Here is a 24,952-nt window from a genome sequence, read left to right on the forward strand (position 1 = left end):
TGACCATTCTAGGCCAATATAATGGCCCTATACTGGACCACACTCAAGGTCGTTTCTAGCCTTTTGGGGGCCCTAAGCGAGATTTGGTTTGGTGGGCCCCCCATCTCAAGGTAAAATATTTTGGTGGTCCCCCTCTTGACAACGGAGAGCAACATTTTAGTTTTAAAGGTCATTTCCTGCAATTCCACCCATTTTGCCATCGGGTGGAGAGAAACTTTTGCAATTTTAAATCTAATTTCCTACAATCCTACACATTTTTCCATGACTTATGTCATGTTAATATGATATCTGAGAGAGAATGACTAACACAATCAATGGGGGGCCCCTGGAGTTCAGGGCCCCTGGGCACGTGCCCTGCATGCCCGGTCGGTATTCGGCCATGATTAATACAAGTTTAGATCGCTGGCAAGACTAATAACCAATCTACAAATGTACATGGCTGATTGCCAGCTAATTAAGGGACTGACATAACAAGAGAAACTGTTGATGCACAACCAAATTTTGAAATTACACTGTGTATTCTACAATTTTTACTCTCAAACGTAAGTTGAGACCCTGAGAGTTCCTAAAAAACACTTATGTCGCTTATGTCTGGAGCTTCCCCTGACCAAACTGACAACCACAGTGCACACCTACCTTCGCTGTTGCTGGTGTTGCCTTTAGTGACTTAGTAGTTAAATTTGTTTCTCATATTCAGCAGAAACCTACTGCCATGGTAACCGTATGTAGCACGCCATGCTAGACCTGAAGGCACTGTAAAAATGTTGATGATGAATGATGAATAAGACTACACAATGTTATTTACTATACACTTGCTGTGGCCATGCTAATCTTGCAGCAGAACATCAGATTGTGTATAAAGGAACATTTGCATACCTGGCCTATGTGTGAAGGTAGTGTCTATTGAGAAGGGATTTCTTATTAGGACATCGTCAGAAATATGAACATAATCGCAAGAACAAATTATGCAAGCGACAGCTTGTTGACTTCCATTGAAGTGTGAAATTAGAAGATTGCCAGGTTGGCCTCCAATGCTTCCTGTAGAAGACGTTTCTGTGTAAGATATTTTTCTTTTTGTAGCACTTTAGAACAGGTTTATGAACAGGTTTGAAAATACGACTTTTGGAAATAAAAAGATGGAAAGGTGACAGTCTTGGCATTACTGGCCAACATTAATTGCTGTTCTTTGCAGTGGAAGACCAAAACGTACTATACAAACACCAATCCCACACTGTTTGTGTGGTATCAAAGCTGCCATGCTCCGAAGATATAATCACCATGTAGACAGACTATTTCCCTTTTAGTTCAGTAATTGACCTTTTCTAGTGAAATGGGTAGATCACGCGTGAGGAGGCTCATCTATGCCTATCAGACACACACTACTGACTACTCTGGCATTTCCACAGGTGACAGTCTGACATGTTTCATCCCTCAACCACTCTCTCTGCCACTCTCACTGAGACAATAACAAAATCCCAACCAAAATACGTATGTCGTATACCAAATGACGTAAAAAGCCTAGAGAGCCCACAATGACATGCAATTTGTTTCACTATTCTTCCAGACAGTTATCCTTTTTGAAGAATGGCTAGTAACTGAGGTAATGAAATTATATCTTCTTTTCATTTTCCATGTTAAGTGTAAGTGGATAAAGTTATTTTCCAAAGTTTGAAGTTACTTGCCTATTAAGCCAAAACTACCTTTATCTCCTAGAGTCACTAATATTTCCATATTTGATTATATTAACTCAATAAAATAATATTGCTTTCTAGCATTTTTCACGGTATCACAGGCAAAATTGCCCACTGGGGCATTGTGATTTCCTCCCATGTTATTTTCTTAGACCAACCAACTGCAAAGCACTGTTATATGAAAGACTTGGAGGCATAATTACAATTGGCAATGGAAAGGAAAATGTTGGTGTTGAGAAGAATAATGGGTTTAAACCTCTCTCATTTTTCTTATCTCTGGACTAGTCCAAGAGGCCTGAGATAGTATATTACATGAGCTACCCTGATGGTATCATGATCTACTTCTATAAACACCATAGTACCATATTTTGTATTTTTCACTAGCCTATATTGTTATTTGTTAACACATTTTTCTGGTGAAAGAAAGTGCATTTTAGAAACACGACAATAAATGTATTCATAAAAATCTGTTAAAAGGAGCTGTGGGCTGGAATCTTTATTATAAGTCTTCTGATGCACTATGGGGTGATAGAAGGCACTATAAATGTACTTCAGAATACATTATACACAGTGGCTCATAGAGAGTGTTACTGAAACACAGAAGTGTTACCGAAAGTGTTTCTGAATCCATTATGAAGTGGTGCAGAAATTCCAAACAATCTTTATGTTGAAGAGTGGTTGGAGAATGGTGACAGATAAGATCAATGAAGTTTACTAAAAATGTACTTCAGTCAAACCCTCTCATTTAGCTTAGCATGGCCATGTAGATTGCAGGAATGGTTTATTATCCTTATGAAAAGCAAAACTGCAAGTTAACCATTTTTCTTTTCGCTGGCTCTCTTTCAGCAGAAATGCCAGAAGGAAGCAGTGAAAGTGGCAAGACGCAGATATCTGAGAGAGTATATTGGAGAAAAGGCAATAACATGGTTGCAAAATCATGATATAGTATATAAAAGATTACACTGTAGCAGTCATATTATAGTCTTTCATCAAAGGAAATCCCTGTTTAAGTGTCTAATAAGCCGTTATTTGATAAAACCTACAGTGGAAGACATCCAAGACATCAATGGTTGACAGTTTTTTTGGTGTTATAGCCATAGCAATGTTCCAGAAGTTGTTAATTTGTCTTTATTAGTGTGCTCTACTTGCCATCACAGCCAGGTATGATCTGCGCTAGATCAAACATGAGATAATTGAAGAAGTTATTTCAGTCATATAAGTCATATACTCTGTTAAAGGCACATACATTGCCTTGCAAAAGTATTCAGACCCCTTGGATTTCTTAAAAATTATATTAAAATTGATTTAATTGTCATTCTTTTTCAACAATCTACACAAAATACTCTGTAATGTCAAAGTAGAAGAAAAATGTGAAGATTTTTAAAGCTGAATAAAAATCAAATATAGTCATTGCATAGGTATTCCTCTCCCTGAGTTCATACATGTTAGAAACATCTCAGCTGTGAGTCTTCTTATGTACGTCTCTAAGAGATTTACACACCTGGATTGTGCAACATTTGCCTATTATTCTTTTCAAAATTCTTCAAGCTCCGTCAAGATGTTGAGGATCATGGCTAGAAAGGGATTATCAAGTCGTGCCATGGTATTTCATGCAGATTTAAGTCAAAACTGTAACTTGGCCACTTAGTAACATTCACTGTCTTCTTGGTAAGCAACTCCAGTGTACAGTAGATTTGGACTTGCATTGTGGGTGAATTTCACTCCCATTGTCTGGTGTAAAGCATATTGAAGCAGGTTTTCCTTTAGGATTTTGCCTGTGCTTAGCCCCATCTTATTTATTTTTATCCCAAGTATTTGCCTATGTCAAGCATACCCATACCATTATTTAGCCACCACCATGCTTGAAAATAATGAGGCATTTACTCAGTAATGTGTTGGATTTGCCCCAAACATAGAGCTTTACATTTAGGCCAAAAAGGGTATTCCTTTGTCATGTTTTTTTTTTGTCTGTTGCAGTATTACTTTAGTGCCCTGTTGCATACAAGATGCATGTTTTGGAATATTTTTGATTATGTATATTTGTGCCTATTTGTATAGGCATTCCAAAGCTTCCTGGTCTTTGTAGTTGAATCTGTGCTTGAAGTTCAATACTTAACTGAGGGACCTTACATATGTTGTATGTATGGTGGACAGAGGGTTAGTCATTTAAAAATCTTGTCAACCCTTATTATTTCACACAGACTAAGTCCATGTAACTTTTTATGTTAAGCTAAATTTTACTCCTGAACGTATTTAGGCTTGCTTAAACAAAGGGGCTGAATACTTACAGTATGCAATGATAATATTTTTGTTATACTTTTTTGTATTCATCTTTGACATTTTGTGTATATTATTGACCAAAAAACGACTATTAAATCAATTTTAATCCCACTTTATAACACAGCACAATTTGAAGAAATCCAATGGGTCTGAATACATTTATAAGTTACTGTATGCTGTATGTGTTGAAAATGATTATAAAGTATGACAACTCAGTGCTAAACTCAATCAGCGTTCTTGAGAAAACCTAAAAGACCTACTCCAAATTGAACTTGGTAGATGTTCATCATTCCTTCCAATGTCAGCTCTACTCACTTCAAGATCAGCTCTGCTCTTTATCAAAATACAAGACTACACTCCCCTTTCATTGAAAAACGTTTTCTGTAATCTTGAAATTATTGCAGGGGTATGGCATTAGCCTAGCATTTCCCCTCGTAATCAACAAATTGCTGTTCCATTGATAAACAGTAGAATCAGAGAGGCTGCTCCATCGAAGGTGCAAAATAATTATGCTATGGACATGAAAGGTGACCTAATAAAGATGGCTGCCACACAGATTGAAGCCAATCCCCTCAGGTGTGGAAGAGAATTTCAGCTCTCTCACATTAATATGACAAGACATTCCCTCTTTTCTCCATTTCATTGGAAGGTCTGCTGTATTGTTAACCTACAGTTCTCCATCTTGAGAGCTAGAATCAAGAACTACCTTCACTGGGACCTTTTGACCTAAGCCAAAGGTTGTACTTAGAGGAGTATGAAGAGTATGTATTATTGACTATCGAACACCTTTGGCTGTTTAGTGAACAATTTGAAAAATACAGTACAATTTGGGAAGGTAAAAAAGTCTAACCTTGCCACAGACTGAGAAATGTTCCGGCTTCAACCAAGATCAGAGTTGGTAGGAAAAAATGTACTTGTCAATGTCTCTTACATAGGAGTATTGAATACCTCCGTTCGATATGAATCAACTATTTAATTCCCATATCAAATGTTGATTAGGTGTTCAAATGTAGTTATAATGTCATTACAACAATTTTTTTTTTGTTCTGGTGTATATTTTGCAGGTCGTTCCTATGACAACATGTTTCTTCTTAGAACAGGAAGGAAATGAATGCTTCACTTAGTTCCCAATGGTTTGCTCTTTAACACTATTAGGCACAGTACAGTTCAACCCCATCTTAATTTAAGCTTTAAATTGGGCCTCTGCTAAATTGGGAAAGTAGACCAAGGAAATGGGATATGACTCTTAAACATCTTACTTTAAACTGCCCTCATAGTCAAAATCAGGCAAACCCTATCCGATATGGTTTGGATTTGGGATTAAAAACATCTCAAATTACCTTTCTTCATGTAAGTGCCTCTGAGGTTTAGGCAACGTGGGAAGTGTTAAGTGAAATTAGGTTGTTCTGTTGTCCATCTTCTGCCTGCAGGCATGAATATTGGAAATAAATACAGGCGAAGAAAATTAGAATGTCTTGAACATAAAAATATTTGTCTTGGAGGAAAGTGGTAATGTTAGAAAAATATTTGTCTTGGAGGAAAGTGGTAATATTAGAAAAATATTTGTCTTAGAGGAAAGTGGTAATATTATTTTGGTGCAAAATGCTGTGACATTGTTCCCAGGAGCTACCAGAAACCAAAAAGATCACGACATCTGTGATGGAAATAGGATGTTTCGTTATAAAACGTGAGGCAGTCAGTGGTGATCTTTGATGGTGGTCGTATGCATTTTTTCAAACAAGCTGGGGGATGTTGTGTAAAGGTTTTTATGACAAATTCTGTTGACACCATATAGTAAATTAAGATACTTGAAGTTTTATATCAGAGACATGACTGGTTTATTAAATGTTATAGCACAGCAGGGAGTTGTAGAGAAGCCTGCCCCTCTCTCATGTGGGGGAATTGTAGAATTCTCTCTGAAGAAGATTCTCCACACTCTGCTTTCATTGGAGCATCTTATACATAGTTGTAATTATTGATTCTCATCTCTGACATAACTAGGTCACAAATATACTTAATTGGGTACTGGTTGCAAAATAGTGTTTAGAGAGGGGAAAAATACATGTCCAATTTAAATTACAAACTATGAACCTGTAATTCATTATGTATGCCTCAGATGAATAATTAGTGAAATAATGCTGTCATGACGACTTGTCAAATTAGCCCTTGTTGACATTCATTGGATACATTACCCAGCAGTAATTTCAATTTAAGCTTCTTGCTGTGTCCAAAGGTGTCTGAGGATGCAGGTTAATATTATTTACTCCCAATATATGGTATTCAGTTCAATTGTCCCTATAGAAAGTTTCAATTGAATATGATAAATGAAGTTTTCACAATAGTTAAGCAGAGTATAATAAATGTAACAGACTCTTGTCATAAGTCATGAGTATGCGTTATGTGGCATTGTGTTTCTCGCTTCTCATTTCAAAGTCACATCATAACACACTTTTCATATACAGTACACTGCATTCAACTTTTCACATTTTGTTCCGTTACAGCCTTATTCTATAATTGATTAAATACATTTTTACCCTCATCAATCAACACACAATACCCCGTAATGACAAAGCGAAAACCTGTTTTTTGAATGTTTTGCAAATATATTAAAAAACTAAACAGAAATACCTTATTTACACAAGTATTCAGACCCTTTGCTATGAGACTTAAAATTGTGCTCAGGTGCATCCTTTTTCCATTGATCATCCTTGAGATGTTTCTACAACTTGATTGGAGTCCACCTGTGGTGAATTCAATTGATTGGACATGATTTTGAAAGGCACACACCTGTCTATAAAGGTCCCACATTTGACAGTGCATGTCAGAGCAAAAACCAAGCCATGAGGTCGAAGGAATTGTCCGTAGAGCTCCGAGACAGGATTGTGTCGAGGCCCAGATCTGGGGAAGTTGCAAAAAATGTCTGCAGCATTGAAGGTCCCCAAGAACACAGTGGCCTCCATCATTCTTAAATGGAAGAAGTTTGGAACAAACAAGACAATTCTTAGAGCTGGCCACCCAGCCAAACTTAGCAATCGGGAGAGAAGGGCCTTGGTCTGGGAGGTGACCAAGAACCCTTTGGTCACTCTGACAGAGCTCCAGAGTTCCTCTGTGGAGATCGGAGAACCTTCCAGAAGGACAACCATCTCTGCAGCACTCACCAATCAGGCCTTTATGGTAGAGCGGCCAGACGGAAGCCACTCCTCAGTAAAAGGCACATGACAGACCACTTGGAGTTTGCCAAAAAGCATCTAAAGGACTCCCAGACCTTTAGAAACAAGATTTTTTGGTCTGATGAAACTAAGATTGAACTCTTTGGCCTGAATGCCAAGCATCACATCTGGAAGAAACCTGGCACAATCCCTATGGGGAAACATGGTGGTGGCAGCATCATGCTGTGGGGATGTTTTTCAGTGGCAGGGACTGGGAGACTAGTCAGGATCGAGGGAAAGATGAACGGAGCAAAGTATAGCGAGATCCTTGATGAAAACCTGCTCCAGAGCGCTCAGGACAGACTGGGGTGAAGGTTCACCTTCCAACAGGACAACGACCATAAGCACACAGCCAAGACAATGCAGGAGTGTCCACAGGAAAAGTTTCTGAATGTACTTGAGTGGCCGAGCCAGAGCCCGGACTTGAACCCGAACAAACATCTCTGGAGAAACCTGAAAAAAACTGTGCAGTGGCGCTCCCCATCCAACTGGACATAGCTTGAGAGGATCTACAGAGAAGAATGGGAGAAACTCCCCAAATACTTACGTAAAAAAAAACTGTTTTCACTTTGTCATTATGGGGCATTGTGTGTAGATTGATGAGGGGAAAAAAACATTTTAGAATAAGGCTGTAACGTAACAAAATGTGGAAAATGTGAAGGGGTCTGAATACCTTAATGCACTGTTAATAAGCCAAGGCCATTATGGGTGGGCCATGATGCTATATAACTTTGAGCAAAATGCTAGGCAACCTGCGATGAGAATAGGGTTGTGAGTGAAGGATGTTGAACTATATACTAGAGTTCTTGGGGTTGCAGTATCACCGATTTCGCCCTCGCAAAATGGACTGAAGTCTGCTCGGATAAGCAGCTGTCATTTAAAGTGGTGCTATCTACTGACAGTTTGCAAGGCTCAGCAAAAATAGGATGGGATGTTTGTGTTATTAGAGAGGAGTAATCTACTCCCTGCTATCAATGTCTGTAGAGATGGACAACTTGGCTGTGTTCAGATTAAGGGCCACAGTCAATCATTGAATCAGGAGAGGGAGAGCACAACTTCAGAGTCCATAGTCACAGACTTGCTTTATTTGAGAGTAGAAACAAAACACATACCCACATTCAGTATATCCACTATATTATCTACCAACCATGTCAGAGAAATGTTCTTCAAAGGCTACCATATAATTTTGATCAACACAATTGAAGAGCATTTATAAGAAAAAAAAACAATGCAGTGTAGACCGGTCCCCAGACAGAACCACAGATGTCTCAAGTGCAATGACCTTGGAGATACAATCAAGGGTAAACTGGTTGGCAGATTCTGTCTAATTCAATCAGCATCTTACAAGAAATCAAGGGCTCGCATTTCCCTCGCTGTTCAAGCAAACGCTGTTACCTCTGAATCCAACAAGCTGAAGGGAAATATAAATAATACCAATAGTTGTATACACACATGCGATTGTAGCATGTGATTTCTGTGATTGAATCTAGCTGTCACGTTGGCATCAAGAGATTCGGGAGACAGGCTCAGGAATGCGTAATAGTTTTTTTTATTAAGCCCCAAATTATGGCGTGCCATGTAAAGGCACGGGGACGAAGACCGAACAAACACGTACACAAAACTAAGGGTTGAAACCCAAACAAAAGAACAAGGAGTACCTCAAATAAATACACACGGACAATGATTAATACATTGGACGAGACCCGTAATCATCTGCTCAATCCACAAGGGCACGAAAGCCCAAAACACACAGCACAGGAACTCACACGCACCAACGGACATTGTAACAATAATCGGCAGCCCAATGGAAACCAAAGGGCACACATATACAAGTAGTAATCAGTGGGAATAGGGGACAGATGTGCGTAATGAAAGTTCCGGAGGGATCCATGACACCAGCCAAATTTTACCCATTAAAATAACCACATGGGACAAATACGGAAATTGTATAGTGTTTATAGTTGTTGGACAATCTGTTTGAAACATTCACCGTTCTCAAAAAACATAACCTATATATGTTAAAATGGTGCCCGCAAGCTAAAATACTGCTGATTCAATAATTGTCATTTGTGGGGGTTAATATAAATACACCAGACATGTATTTTACAGGAAAACTGAAAGTACAACAGGTTATTAATGCAGGTTAATATCTTGATCTCTAATTCAAACAAAGGAACAAAACAAATAAGGGCATGTGTACAGTGCATTCGGAAAGTATTCAGACCCCTTGACTTTTTCCACATTTTGTTACGTTACAGCCTTATTCTAAAATGTATTAAATTAATTGTTTTCCTCATCAATCTACACACAATACCCTATAATGAAAGCCAAAACAAGTTTTTAGAAATGTTTGATCAAAACAGAAGTATACATAAGTTTACATAAGTATACATACCCTTTGCTATGAGACTTGAAACTGGACTCAGGTGCATCCTGTTTCCATTGATCATCTTACAACTTCATTGGAGTCCACCTGTGGTAAACTGAATTGATTGGACATGATTTGGAAAGGCACACACCTGTCTATATAAGGTCCTTCAGTTGACAGTGCATGTCTGAGCAAAAACCAAGCCATGAGTTCAAAGGAATTGTCTGTATAGCTCAGAGAGAGGATTTTTGCAGCATTAATTAAAGGTCCACAAACACACACAGTGGCCTCCATCATTCTTAAATGGAAGGGAAATGGAAAACGCAGACGACACCATTCTGTATACATCTGGCCCTTCTTAGGGCACTGTGTTAACAAACCTCCAAACAAGCTTCAATGCCATACAACACTCCTTCCGTGGCCTCCAACTGCTCTTAAATGCTAGTAAAACCAAATGTATGCTTTTCAACCGTTCGCTGCCGACACCCGCCTTCCCGACTAGAATCACTACTCTGGACGGTTCTGACCTAGAATACGTGGACAACTACAAATACCTAGGTGTCTGGTTAGACTGTAAACTCTCCTTCCAGACCCACATCAAACATCTCCAATCCAAAATCAAATCTAGAATCTATTTCACAACAAAGCCTCCTTCACTCACGCCGCCAAACTTACCCTAGTAAAACTGACTATCCTACTGATTCTCGACCGATCCTTGATCTACAAAATAGCTTCCAATACTCTACTCAGCAAATTGGATGTAGTCTATCACAGTGCCATCCGTTTTGTTACCAAAGCGCCTTATACCACCCACCACTTCGACCTGTATGCTCTCGTTGGCTGGCCCTCGCTACATATTCGTCGCCAGACCCACTGGCAGGTATATCTCACTGGTCATCCCCAAAGCCAACACCTCTTTTTGCCGCCTTTCCTTCCAGTTCTCTGCTGCCAGTTTCTGGAACGAATTGCAAAAATCGCTGAAGCTGGAGACTCATATTTCTCTCACTAACTTTAAACATCAGCTATCTGAGCAGCTAACCGATCGCTGCAGCTGTACATAGTCCATATGTAAATAGCCCACCCAATTGACCTACCTCATCCCCCATATTGTTTTTATTTACTTTGCTGCTCTTTTGCACACCAGTATCACTACTTACCACCATCATCTGCTCATCTATCACTCCAGTGTTAATCTGCTAAATTGTAATTACTTTGCTACTATGGCCTATTTATTGCCTTACCTCCTTGTGCCATTTGCACATTTTTTAAATCCCAGGCAGAACAGGAAAGACACAGTGTAGAGCTTGACCAGTGTGACATATGCCCATCTGATAAGACATTTAACCGTTCATGTAGGGGAAGGTAACACATGCTAACAGCAGATATTGGCTCATGTCTATGTTTGGTTTATGAGGTTGCCTTTATGATACAATCATTCCATGTTTTACAATTTCTGCAAGGGTTTTACCACTGAGGCAGTGCTCAAATAAAATATTTATTTTACCTTAAACTCAGGCATTGGTAATGGCATAGGTCAACGGTGATAGTGAGTGAGCGAGCGAGTGAGAGAGCGAGGGACGTTTACTGATTCGGTCCCATTAAGTACCTGGTGGTATTATCAACAAACTTGTGTCTATCAATCTATATTTTCACATTACCAAAAAGATTTTGGTAAAAGTTAGAGGGATATTAGGACTCAAGGTTAAGGCGGTAAGGGACCTCAGACATGGCTTAGGAACTTGAGCTGAATTTGTGATAGCAGTAGCTACTGAGTGGATGTAAGGACACAGATAATCATGCTGAGGCTTTCCATGCCCCTCACTTGAAAAATCTGTATTAGCTTTTCCCATGGGAGAATTCCCAAACTAAAATTCCTCTGGGTTGGGAGGGAATATCTTAAAATTCAGCATTTTATGTATAAATTAATCTAACCACGAAGCTGTCTCCCGCACCTTTCAATTAAATTGGGAAACGTTTCCCGCCCTCCTCAAAAATGAATTTTCAACAGAAGCCCAAATCTAATGGGGCACACAATAAACCCTCCTGCCATATGGCAGAACTGAGTAGCTGTGGATGTGGACCTGTTGAGCAGGAACTTGTGAGCCTAGCAGTGATGCAAGGCTCCTTTGAAGGATGACTGTCTGTTATATTAGGTTTGGGAAATTGTGAAGCACTTGACAGATCCCCTTGATCTTCATTGACTTTCATCAAAGGTTGTGGACTGCATAGGAAGATTGGAGGGATTACTTCAGAGTGTTTGTAGGCTTTGGTGTTAAATTAGACATGGCTTAGAACACAGAGAGCCTTCCTGCCATTTAAAGCTACACTTGTTTGGATATCTAGGAGGCAGGCTGCTGCTGCTGGGGCAAGGGCTCTGTGGATGAACTTTCCTGTGTACGCATGAACTGTGATCATTATGGTTCCCTATAGAGCATGCACTGCTCTCCTCATATACACAACCAAAAGACGATCAGTATAATCAGATGGAGGCTAAAGAAGTCAATGTGGGATTGAATTTGACAGAGTATTGAATAACAAAACACATTCCTAATATCGAGTTGCACCCCCCCCCCCCCACCCCCCCACGGATGTCCTTTGGGTGGTGGACCATTCTTGATACACACGGGAAGCTGTTGAGTGTGAAAAACCCATCAACTTTGCAGTTCTTGACACAAACCAGTGCGCCTGGCACCTAGTACCATACCCCGTTCAAAGGCACTTAAATATTTTGTCTTGCTCATTCACCCTCTGAATGACACACATACACAATCCATGTCTCAATTGTTTCAAGGCTTAATAATCCTTCTTTAACCTGTCTCGCCCCTTCATCTACACTGATTTTGAAATGGATTTAACAAGTGACATCAATAAGAGATCATGGCTTTCAACTGGATTCACCTCGTTAGTCTGTCATGGAAAGAGCAGAACAATGCACTATTACATTTTGTTTTTTGCCATTATGATCTTTAAGCCTTGACATTACACCATTGAACACTGGAGCTGAGGACAGGGTTGTCCTAAAAGCATTTTTTTTAAAGGCATACTGTATTTCCTACTACACCCCCAGAACTATTGACAGGTGTGTTGTTTTGATGCTCTAAATAAATAAATGTTCATTATCTTTCCTCAGAAAATTCTATCAGAGGCGTATCGATAAAAATGCTGTTGTGCTCAAGAATGAGTAATGTTGTTTCCTCACAAAGCATAAATACAGTATTGATTACCCATCTCCAGAGCTTTGGCTGTCATTTTTCTCTCTGGACACAGTGGGACTACTACTGGACAGTAATCACTCGGCACTCCGCTGGCACTAATGTCAGTCATTAAGGCTATACCGAAATAACGAACAAAATATGCTACTCCATAAATCACACGCAGTCACTTCCAGCAGATCCAGCTGTCTCGCCGAAAAGATTTACCAAGTAGTGCATGGAATGGTTGACTTCACTCTCATTTGCTGGCCTGAGGACGAGGTCAGAGGATAGTTTTTTGATGTATCAACTTTTGGGATGCCGCGTATCACATTTCTACTAAGTCTTGTCTGTTTTGGAGTGCTAATTCACTAATTTGCCACAAACCAAAAGTGCCCTTGTCACGCAGACAACAAGATTATACAAATAAAGGCCCATGAGTTCGATCACTGTTAACAGGGTCTTGAGGCTCTCTTTGAATGGGTGATTTAAAAGGCGGCTTAGTCTTGTAATGACTCCTGTATTTACCAAAAAGAAACAAATTTGTAAATAGAAAGTATAAATTGGGTCTGGCTGTGTCATTGTTGAAGCCAACTGGGAGCAGCCTCGCTCTGTCGGGGAACCTAGTCTGAGAAAGAATGAGATGCAAGCTTAACATGAATATCTAATGTAGCCTACATTGGGGCTGAGGAACTGCAGTTACGCAGACATTGAGGTTCCGATTATATAAATAGAACTACTGAATTCTGAGCTGCCTGCTTTTACTTCCTGGTATGGGACATTCAATATGGTCGCTGGTCCACCCTTCATGGAACATGGACTTGAATGTCTATTAATTATATCTCTATGGTTTTGATTAGTAACCAGACAGACCAGTAGAGAGGGAAAAGTAGAGAGAGGGGAAAACAATGGTTAGTCATCCTGTACCTATCCAGGGAGTTGTATCCAATACAGATCTGTGCTGCTCTGACTGACGCTGGCAGCAACCATGACAGAACGGCACAAACATCTCACATTTAATGATGTCATATCTGCCATCTGGTGGCGCGTACGAAGTGTCATGGTCCCGCATACTGTAAACACTGATGTTGTTAAATCCGTTATTACTGGAGGCCTACAGTACACGACACCATTTCACTTCTTCATGACTGTTGTGATGGTGGCGGGGGTGGTGATGCAATGTGATGAAATCTCATAAACTGTGTTTTCGATGTGGTATCAGCTAGCTGGACAGCTTGTGAGTCAAATGACCCTGACCATCATTCCCCCTGGCCAAATGGGCATGTGGTCCATGTGTGCCCACTTAGCCTTTCTGCTAATCTTTTTGTTACTTTACTCATTGATGCAATTTTCGGTTGTATGTTTCCAAACTAAAATAGATTACAGAAGATTAAAGAATCAAGCCCAAATTATGCTGGGGGTAATCACAAGGATTTTGTCCTTGGAAGACTAGAGTAGACATGGACGAATATGACACTTGGAGTACAAGCTCTTCTGTGGGTTAAAAGAGAACTTAATAACCATTACATAACAACATTAATTGAAAATCCAAATGACCAGCTATATATAGGACTTTGTCAAAGACATGCATCATTCAGTATCAATTACATGATTTTAGTTCTTACTAATTAATCTTAAATCAGAAGTATGACATTTGCATACATTTTTATTCATATTACTGCCTATCAGGCTTTCCTATTTTACCATACATAATTGATCTTATCATAGGGAATTTTTGCATTCCTTTGTTACAGCCTTCAGTATAGGTTTTGCTTTTAAAGGATATTGTTGGCCTCTTATGTGCATATCTGGAGTGAGGCGCTCTTTGCTGCTCTATGTGAAAGCTATTTGAAACAGTAAAATAGACATGTATCTGGCCAGGAAAGTGGGGATTACCATATATCTATTCAATTAATCATGCCCATGATACTGTATGTGTTATGATCTGATGTCATTATGACATGTTATTTTATTAAATCCCTTTGTATAGCTCTCTGGGTACATGTTTGATACATGGGAATAAGAGCTGCGAGGGGAGAAGAAAAGAAGGAGAAAATGATGAGAATAATAGCCTTTATAGAGAAGAGTAAACCAGAAAGAACCTAATTAGTCGTTGTTCTCGCTGCACCTGTATCCAATTCTCCCCGACAGTAGCGAATTCAACTCCCTTCTCTTTACCTACTTCAAAAGACTTTATTCTAACCAACTGAAATCACATTGTTTGTGTGCTGCTGTTTTGAGTTGTAAGATAGTGTCTGACTGAGACAGAATTGCCTTCACAATAAACGAAATGGATGATTCAATGTATACAATACCCCAACTGAAGCATTCCCAGAGCCAGGCGCTCCATCTTCCATAGAGGGAGAATAACATGGCGTCCATAGTGAGTGAGTGGCGTGCAGACTTGACATCGTTTTTTGGTAAGTTGTAATTTCATTGCACTCATTAGATATACAGATACAGTAGCTCTATATTATGTGAGAGCTATCAACAAGTTTGTCATATCCAGTGGTGCATTTTAATTCCCTTATATTGGTTCTATTCCATGTGTGGTATCTACAGTTGTCACGCCCTGACCTTAGAGAGATTTTTTATTTCTCTATTTGGTTAGGTCAGGGTGTGATTGGGTTGGGCATTCTAGGTTTTCTGTTTCTATGCTGGTGTGTTTGATTCCCAATCGGAGGCAGCTGTCTATCGTTGTCTCTGATTGGGAATCAGATATAAGTTGTCAGTATCCTTTTGGTTTTTTTGTGGGATCTTGTCTTTGTTTGTTGCTTTATGCATGACTAGCTTTACGTTCGGTTTGTGTTCATTGGTTTTTCCTGGTGTTACATTTTCAAATAAAGCGTGAATGTACGCCTACCACGCTGCACCTTGGTCCGGTCATTTATCATCAGACGGCGAGCGTAACAACAGTGCCTTCAGAAAATATTCACTCCCCTTGACTTTTTCCACAGCTTGAATTTCAAATTAATTACATTTAGATGTGGCATTGGCCTACATACAATACCCCATAATGTGAAAGTGGAATTATATTTCCAGATTTTATTTTTTACAAATAAATAAATTGAAATGTCTGAAAAGTCTTGAGTCAATAAGTATTCAAACCCTTTGTTATGGCAATCCTAAATACGTTCAGGAGTAAAAATGTGCTAAACAAGACACATAATAAGTAGCATGGACACACTCTGTGTGCAATAATAGTGTTTAACATGATTTTTGAATGACTACCTCATCTCTGTACCCCACTCATACAATTATGTATCTCAGTCTGCTGTCCCTCCTCACTTGCTTCAAGATGGCCACCATTGTTCCTGTACCCAAGAAAGCAAAGGTAACTGAACTGAATGACTATTGCCCATAACACTCCCTTCTGTCATCATGAAGTGCTTTGAGAGGCTAGTTAAGGATCATAATATCACCTCCACCTTACCTGACACCCTTGATCCACTTCAATTTGCATAACGCCCCAAAAGATCAACAGACAATGCAATCACCATTGCACTGCACACTGCTCTACCCCATCTGGACAAGAGGAATACCTATGTAAGAATGCTGTTTATTGACTACAGCTCAGCCTTCAACACCATAGTACCATCGAAGCTCATTAAGCTCAGTGCACTGGGTCTGAACCCTGCCCTCTGCAACTGGGTGCTGGACTTCCTGATGGAACGCCCCAAGGTGACCAAGATAAGAAACAACACCTCCACTACACTGATCCTCAACACAGAGGCCCCATAAGGGTGCATGCTCAGCCCCCTTCCTGTACTCCCTGTTCACCCATGACTGCGTGGCCACGCACGCCTCCAACTCAATCATCAAGTTTGCAGATGACACAACAGTAGTAGTAGCTGATTAACAACAATGATGAGACAGCCTACAGAGAAGAGGTGAGGGCTCTGGTGGAGTGGTGCCTGGAAAATAACATCTCCCTCAAAGTCAACAAAACGAAGGAGCTGATTGTGGACTTCAGGAGACAGCAGAGGGAGCACGCCACAATCCACATTGACGGGACCGCAGTGGAGAAGATGGAAAGCTTCAAATCCCTCGGCATACATATCACTGACAATCTGAAATGGTCCACCCGCACAGATAGTGTGGTGAAGAAAGCGCAACGGCGCCTCTTCAACGTCAGTAGGCTAAAGAAATTCAGGCAAATGTTTTGGGCAAATCCACAACACATCTCTGAGTACCATTCTTCATATTTTTAAGCAGGATGGTGGCTGCATCATAGTACGGATATGCTTGTCATCGATAAGGACAAGGGAGTTTTTTGGGATAAAAATACATGAAATTGAGGGAAACCTGGATCAGTCTGCTTTCCAACAGACACTGGGAGATAAATTCACCTTTCAGCAGGACAATAACCTAAAATTCATGGCCAAATATACACTGGAGTTGCTTATCAAGATGACATTGAATGTTCCTGAGTGGCTTAGTTACAGTTTTGACTTAAATCGGCTTGAAAATCTATTGCAAGACTTCAAAATCGCTGTCAACAACCAAGTTGACAGAGCTTGAAGAATTTTTTTAATAATAATGTGCAAATATTGTACAATCCAGGTGTGCCAAGCTCTTCGAGACTTATTCAGAAAGACTCACACCTGTAATTTCTGCCAAAGGTGATTCTAACATGTATTGACTCAGGGGGGTGAATACTTATGTGAATAGGATATTTATGTATTTCATTTTCACTAAATTTGCAAACATTTCAAAAAATCTGTTTTCACTTTGTCATTATTAAGGTGTATTGTGTCTAGATGTGTGAAAAATAAAGTATGGAATCCATTTTGAATTGTAGAATAGGAGTATAAATACTTTCTGAAGCCACATGCTGTTTATATTACTGTTTTGCTATACATAGAAATATGCGCTGCAATATGTTTTTTCTATCCTACACTGTTTTAGTGATCAACACGCTATGTCTCTGTACTTTTGCTGTCAAAGTACAACATACTCTGAGGATGAAGCTATGGGGCTGCAGGAAGAACAGCTGCAATGGGCTGCACTATTAGGGGTTTAGATGTTATTTGAGAAACCTAAAATTCCTACTGATCAAGCTCCTTCATTAGGACACCCTGGCCCTGTGTCTTAGTTGTGATGGTCGTTGATTGAATTCTTGAAGGGATCATATACACAAAAAACATTTATGCTCTCACTGTACTGTAAGTCACTTTGGATAAAAGTGTTTGCTTTAGTAGTAGACTCTATTACATTCTATTGAATGGGAAAAGTGGCCAAGGCAAAGACAGACCCACGATTTGCAACCAGGCAGACTGAGTGCTAGTGCTGCTGCCACAAATGTTTAATTAAACCCATTTTACAGTGAAGGGAGAAAGGGATGGAAATTTGACTAAAAGCCACTTGCGATGTAGAACAAATCCAGAATAGGTCAGCACAATTCAGGATGTCCTTGTGACATATTTCAAGGCCACTTGATTGTAGGGTTGCATCTCTCTTCAATGCACCAAAGCATATGAGCCAAATTGGGAAGTGCCATGCAGAGCGCAAGCCCTTCAAAATATAAACACCATGATATGATGTGTTTTCTATGGCATAACACTTTGCTCCTGTCGTAAAATCTGCTTTGCGTTCAGGCTGATTAGTTTGAGTGGTGATTCAGCAAGCCTCTTGCCATTTTGGTGGTAGCCCCACACCACCCTTTCCCTAAGCCCTGACAGTTTGTTCTCTAAGGAAAGAGGGATGGATGAAGGGAGAGAGGGGAGGGCAAACCTCTGTCTGCTGAAGAGACACATACCTAGCTCAGTGAGGGCTGTAAGCCTCTTTCAGTTTCTCTGGCATATCAAATCTAATTTCAATTTTATTCGTCACATGCCTCGTGAACAACAGGTGTAGACTAACAGTGAAATGCTTACTTACTTTCCAGCAATGCAGAGAGAAAGAAAATAGAGAAATAATAGAAAAGTAAAACACGTAATAATAAATACACAATGAGTAACGATAACTTGGCTGTATACACAGGGTACAAGGAACAGAGTCGATGTGCATGGGTACGAGGTAATTGATGTAAATATGTACATATAACGAAGAATAAGTGACTGATAAAAACAGTAGCGGCAGTGTACGTGTCAAAACAGTTTGTGCAAAAAGTCCATGTAGTTATTACAAATAGTCCATGTAGTTATTACAAAAAGTCCATGTAGTTATTACAAATAGTCCATGTAGTTATTACAAATAGTCCATGTAGTTATTACAAATAGTCCATGTAGTTATTACAAATAGTCCATGTAGTTATTACAAATAGTCCATGTAGTTATTACAAATAGTCCATGTAGTTATTACAAAAAGTCCATGTAGTTATTACAAAAAGTCCATGTAGTTATTACAAATAGTCCATGTAGTTATTACAAATAGTCCATGTAGTTATTACAAAAAGTCCATGTAGTTATTACAAATAGTCCATGTAGTTATTACAAATAGTCCATGTAGTTATTACAAATAGTCCATGTAGTTATTACAAAAAGTCCATGTAGTTATTACAAATAGTCCATGTAGTTATTACAAATAGTCCATGTAGTTATTACAAAAAGTCCATGTAGTTATTACAAATAGTCCATGTAGTTATTACAAATAGTCCATGTAGTTATTACAAATAGTCCATGTAGTTATTACAAATAGTCCTTGTAGTTATTTGGTTAACCATTTAACTAACTATTTAGCAGTCTTATGGCTTGGGGGTAGAAGATGTTCAGGGTTCTGTTGGTTCCAGACTTGGTGCATTGGTAGCACTTGCCTTATGATAGCAGAGAGAACAGTCTATGACTTGGGTGGCTGGAGTCTTTGAAATGTTTAGGTTCTCCCTCTGACATCGCCTAGTATAGAGGTCGTGAAAGCTCGGTCTCAGAGATGTACTGGGCCGTACGTACTACCCTCTGCAGCGCCTTTCGGTTGGATGCAAAGCAGTTGCGATACCAGGCGGTGATGCAGCCAGTCAAGATGTTGGCAATGGTGAAGTTGTAAAACTTTTTGAGGATCTGATGCCCATGCAAAATATTTTTCGCCTCCTGAGTGAGGAGAAGTATTGTTGTGCCCTCTTCACGACTGTGTATGTTGTGTGTGGACCATGTTAAGTCCTTAGTGATGTGGACACAGAGGAACTTGAAGCTCTCAACCCGCTCCACTACAGCCCATCCGTTTCCTGTAGTCCAAGATCAGCTTTTTTGTCTTGCTGACGTTGAGGGAGAGGTTGTTGTCCTGGTACCACACTGCCAGGTCTCTGACCTCCTCCCTATAGGCTGTCTCATCGGCTGCCCACTGGCTGCCTGATCGCAAACATGAACGTGTGTGTGAGATAAGTCATGCTCCTCAGTGATTATGTCACAACCATTGCCTCTTTCCCTGCTGCTTTTGGATGCCTCTTTCCCTGCTGCTTTTGGAGGCCTCTTTCCCTGCTGCTTTTGGATGCCTTTTTCCCTGCTGCTTTTGAATGCCTCTTTCCCTGCTGCTTTTGGATGCCTCTTTCCCTGCTGCTTTTGGATGCCTCTTTCCCTGCTGCTTTTGGATGCCTCTTTCCCTGCTGCTTTTGGATGCCTCTTTCCCTGCTGCTTTTGGATGCCGCTGCCTCTATTTTGTGCCAGCAACAGTTTTCTCCTCTTTTTTAGGAGAGTGAATTGCCAGACAGTAAAAGAAGGGGCACAGAGACGGTCACGATAGCTCCAATGCCAGTACAGCACATCTCACCATCACAATACGCCCACATTCAAATGATATGTTGTGAGAAAGCCTCAGCACTAGGGCTCACATTGTCAGGCCTCACAATGCTTTATCCGCAGTCAACTTGGAATGCTTCTCCACCTGCCCGTGTTTAGAAAGCCCATTATTTAGCCAGATAGCTCATTTATGAGTCACTCAGAGGGCGTTAATAGTTTAAGAACATCCAACCCACACTTTTCTCTCTCTCCACGTCTCAGCCAGCCAGCCTGTATCTCTGGCCAGTCAATTAACCCCATGCTACAAGTGGAAGTGGGTTCTATGCGTTCCTTTGTTTACGAGCGAACTCCGAGTGGCTCTCCATCTCCTACTGCAGTGGCTGGAAGGACACTGAGGTCAGGCACGCCCAACCGTTTGGCTTGCAGTGCTCCCCAGCGCCCCAATCTTTATTTACAGCTAAAGCTAAGCACATTACTCACCAAGATAACACTCCTGTACTCTATCAGTGGGGGGCACCGGAAGTGCGCGCTGGATAATCACCTTCATTTTAAAACCATCCAAGTGAAATACGTTTTTAAAAAAGCTTCAGTTTCAAATCTCACTCAGTGGTGAAAGAACTGTATCTACATTTTTTTATAATGCCTGCAATATGCTTTTGGTATCTCTGAAGCTGGAGGTTTTAGTATTTGTTATGTTTGTTAAATGTTTGGACAAAACTGATTTCGACTGTACTGTTCAATGACAAATACAACGTATATTCATTCAAATAAATTAACAGGGCATATTTAATATATAAATCATTAATAAGGCACAACAAATAGATCACAATTGCCAAATGCAGTTGCTTCAGAACTGGTTGGCAGCCTATTACAGATCCGTAGGATACATTTGGTTTGATACGTACTGTCTTACAGTAACATATGTGCTACACTGATGTCGTGGCGAAAGTAGAAGATTTTTGTGTTGTTACACTGGAAGCATAACTTTTTACGGGTGTGAGCAGAGCACCAGGCACTTCATCATGTGTTCTCAGACATGAGCCACAAGTCGAATTCTTGAAAATAGAACTAGAGCTACAATTTTAAGCTTAGCTCCGTGACCCTCTTGCAGGGCTGCACTGCTTACGGACAGTTTTGGGAGCATCTCACGCCCGGCAAAAGTTACATGTCCAGTGTAGCAGGCCTGTAAGCAATGAAGCTAGTTGGAGGCCCTACATTGTCACTGGTGAGCTTGCGTTATAGCAATGACAGTTAAATCTGCAACATGACTGCCTTTACTTATTTATCTAAGAGAATAAATACCAAGCTAGAGGAGAAGTTACCGAGAGATGAGATTATTATTGTTCATATATTGTCTAAGCCTCAAAATATCCGCCAGTATAGCCAACAGAACATCTCAGATCAAATGCTTATTTAAAATATTGCAGCTACAGAAACCGAAAAAAATGTGCTCATTATAATCAAAGGGAACATTTTGCTGAGTGTGACATGTGCCATAGATATTGTAGCGACTGCCATGTTTAATCTTGTCTGGAGTCTGTGGCTATTACACAAAGAAAAACAACCAAAATATTGATTATCTCGACACAATTTCCTAGACAGAGAGCCAAAGAGTTAAGTGGAAGAGCACCCAGTGTGAAATACTTTGCTAATTAGCCCACTGCGGTGCTATTGGGCTCCCATTCTCTGTGGCACCAATCTGCCAGAACTGAGCTGATTCAATGCCCGCAGGACTGTAGATGAAGGGTGGGCATTGTCCCAGCATGCTATACTGTAGCTAGCTACTTCTGTCTTTGACAATCACTCTCTCTCACACTCTCTCTCTCTTCTCACTGTCTTTGACAATCACTCTTTCTCTCTTCTCGCTGTCTGTCTCAGTCTCTCTCTCTCCCACCCCGCTTCTCTTTCTCTCCTTCTGTCTCTCCCTATCTCTCTCTTACCCTGCCTCCTCTCTCTCTCGCTCAGTCTCTCTCTCTCCAACGCCGACATCCTCTCCCATTAGATTAGCGGCAGCTGGATCTGCCTCTCTCGTCCTCTCCCACCTTATAATTGCCCAGCGGGAGGTGATTGACATCTGAATCGAACGTGTCAGAAAACTGAATATTAATCTGGGGTGTAGGTGAGTGCTTGTAGGTGTCTTCTCATGTCACCTGCTAACTTTCATTACCCAAAATCATTCCAGAACCCTACCCTTTTGATCCCTCCAGGAATTATAAACAGCCTGTCATGTTTCATGAGATATATTGCGAATATTCCTCTCTTGCTCCAGTCGTTTGAGGGATGTTTGAGAACCAAAGAAGCAATTTGGTGAGACTATAAACTACATTTTGCTCCTGTCTACTGGAGATGTCAGCTGCTCAAAAGGCCTGGTTTCAATATTTAAAATATTTAGTTCTAATGCGATGTAAGCTGACCATTTTGGATAGACTTCACTTGTTTATGTCGAGACTATTACTTTGACATGACTCATTAAGACTCACTGAACATTTTCTAAACAATGAAATACCCATACTCAATAAATTATAATGGTCAAACTCTATACTGGAACTCTACTGGTCTAGCTGTTTGCCAGTTTGTTTTGGTTTCAACCAACTCCTCACCATGTTGTTGTCTTGTAAAACAATCTGGCTACAGCAGAAACAACCAGGCTTCTGCAGTAGCCATGTAAAGAAGTATGGAGGGACTGCTATATTAAGTCTATAAAGTAGCTTAGTATACATGCAATCATCCACTTCAGACAGGAAGACCTGAAAAGTGGAAGATATTACATGAGATGTGGGCAGCAGTTATGTTGATATGACGTGTGCATGGAGTATTGCACACATAACAACCATGCTGAATAGAAGTGCCACTATAGAGTAAGTTAATGAGGTCTGAGTCCTATGGATTGAACCTTAATGACACCAACACACAGTACAAAATATGAGACATGCTCACACTATAATATGTGCCACAGCCCTCAGATAGAAACAAGGATGAAGTTAAAAGTGATTTTGTTTGTCTCTATTGTAAAAATATACCCAATGGGACTTTCCTCTTGTCTTGTCTGTTTGTGAGAAGGCTATTTCCCAAGCTGTGAGTAAGTGAACTAAGTGTTTTGTTTACCGCTCAAACCTATCTCAATGGATTTAACAATATTGACTTGTCTAATTGTTCTCAGTGGCTGTAAAAAACACACAACGGAATGCTGTTGACTAGACGTCGAATTGAAGAGTAGGCCTATAAACCGCCAATGCCCGTGTATTTTCTTTTGTAAATTAATCTCTGGAACTGCAAAATTAGTTTTGGGGGTAAACAGCCAACAGGCAGAGGCTATGATGATCTAATGCACCCTAAATCAGAGGTTGACATTTGTCCGTGAAGTCGACAGGCTGCTGTCTGTGGGGCTGAGCGCCGATGCAGCAAAGATGACAGTTGGCAAAGCTAATCCTCTGAAAAATGTTGGTCGATTGCTTTTTTAAAACTTTAGCATTCTCTTCCTCCTCCTTCCCTAACGACTTAAACACCTAGGTCCGATTTAACGTGTACATTTGAAGTCTAGAACATTCAGAATAAAAATGCTGTCGGACATTAAGGAATAGCCCTGTTTTTTGGCCCCGAGTTTAAATTTCTGTGATATGCCAGATGTGAGACGAGAATTATTCTTTGAGATCATGGAATTGTTTGGACAGGCTGAGGGAGCCAACGGGAGCTGAGCCACCGAGCCAGAATATGCTTGCAGAGCTACTTCTTTGGTTTCGAGGCATCAACTGGTGACGGTGGATGGCATTATTTACTGGTTACCCGTCAGTACACAAACATCACAACATCTTTATTTATTATGTTCCCTCAACACCTGCAAAGCTAGGGAGGGGAATTGTTGTTTGTCTAGTCAGGTGAGTAAATAAACACAGCATTTAAAGGCAAATCAGTGAGGATTTAATCTTGATTTGTATATCTTTATTGCAATCCATTTCACATGGAAATAATAAATGGATATAGTATTGTGTTGGAGAGGAGATGTGGCTGTGCTGCTATAGTAGGGAAGAGATATAAAATACAAAGACATTGCAGTTCTGTAATTTTGTTCATAATGTCTGTACATTATATTCTTCGGGAAGGGTAAGTATCACCTCTTTCCCCTTGTTGTAGGTCATCAGTATGTTTGCAGTATCAGTTAGAGCACAAGGACAAACCAAATAGATTTGTTTTAAAATAAAAATCTAAAAATCAAGGAAATATGAATTTATACAAAATACAATATGTTTGGGGGGCAAATTCAAAGGATGAATTAGTGTACGACCCAGCTAATGAATAGATGGATTAGTCAGTGAACCCGATGTACAACCTTCTCATTATATTTGATAAAGCTAGGGAACTGTACACAACATCTGCAATCATATTCTATGATAGCACTTTTCCAAGTAGTTGGTTTGATCTCCTGCTCCATGGTATTCAGCTAGTATTTCCTGCACCATGAATGCTGTCTTCTGCCAATGCCATTTATCTGTTTGGCTGAATTGCACTCCTATATACGGATGTGAATTCTCTTCTGTGTCCACAA

At 40.1% G+C, this 24,952-nt stretch overlaps 1 protein-coding gene across 1 annotated transcript in view; it reads right to left on the reverse strand.

Moving 5' to 3' along the window:
* LOC139419472 (opioid-binding protein/cell adhesion molecule-like) overlaps nt 1–24,952 on the reverse strand; it is a 323,614-nt gene that overhangs the window by 199,339 nt on the left and 99,323 nt on the right. The gene's annotated exons all lie outside the window — the stretch shown is intronic.

Source organism: Oncorhynchus clarkii, chromosome 10 (genome assembly GCF_045791955.1).
Source record: "Oncorhynchus clarkii lewisi isolate Uvic-CL-2024 chromosome 10, UVic_Ocla_1.0, whole genome shotgun sequence".
NCBI lineage: Eukaryota > Metazoa > Chordata > Actinopteri > Salmoniformes > Salmonidae > Oncorhynchus > Oncorhynchus clarkii.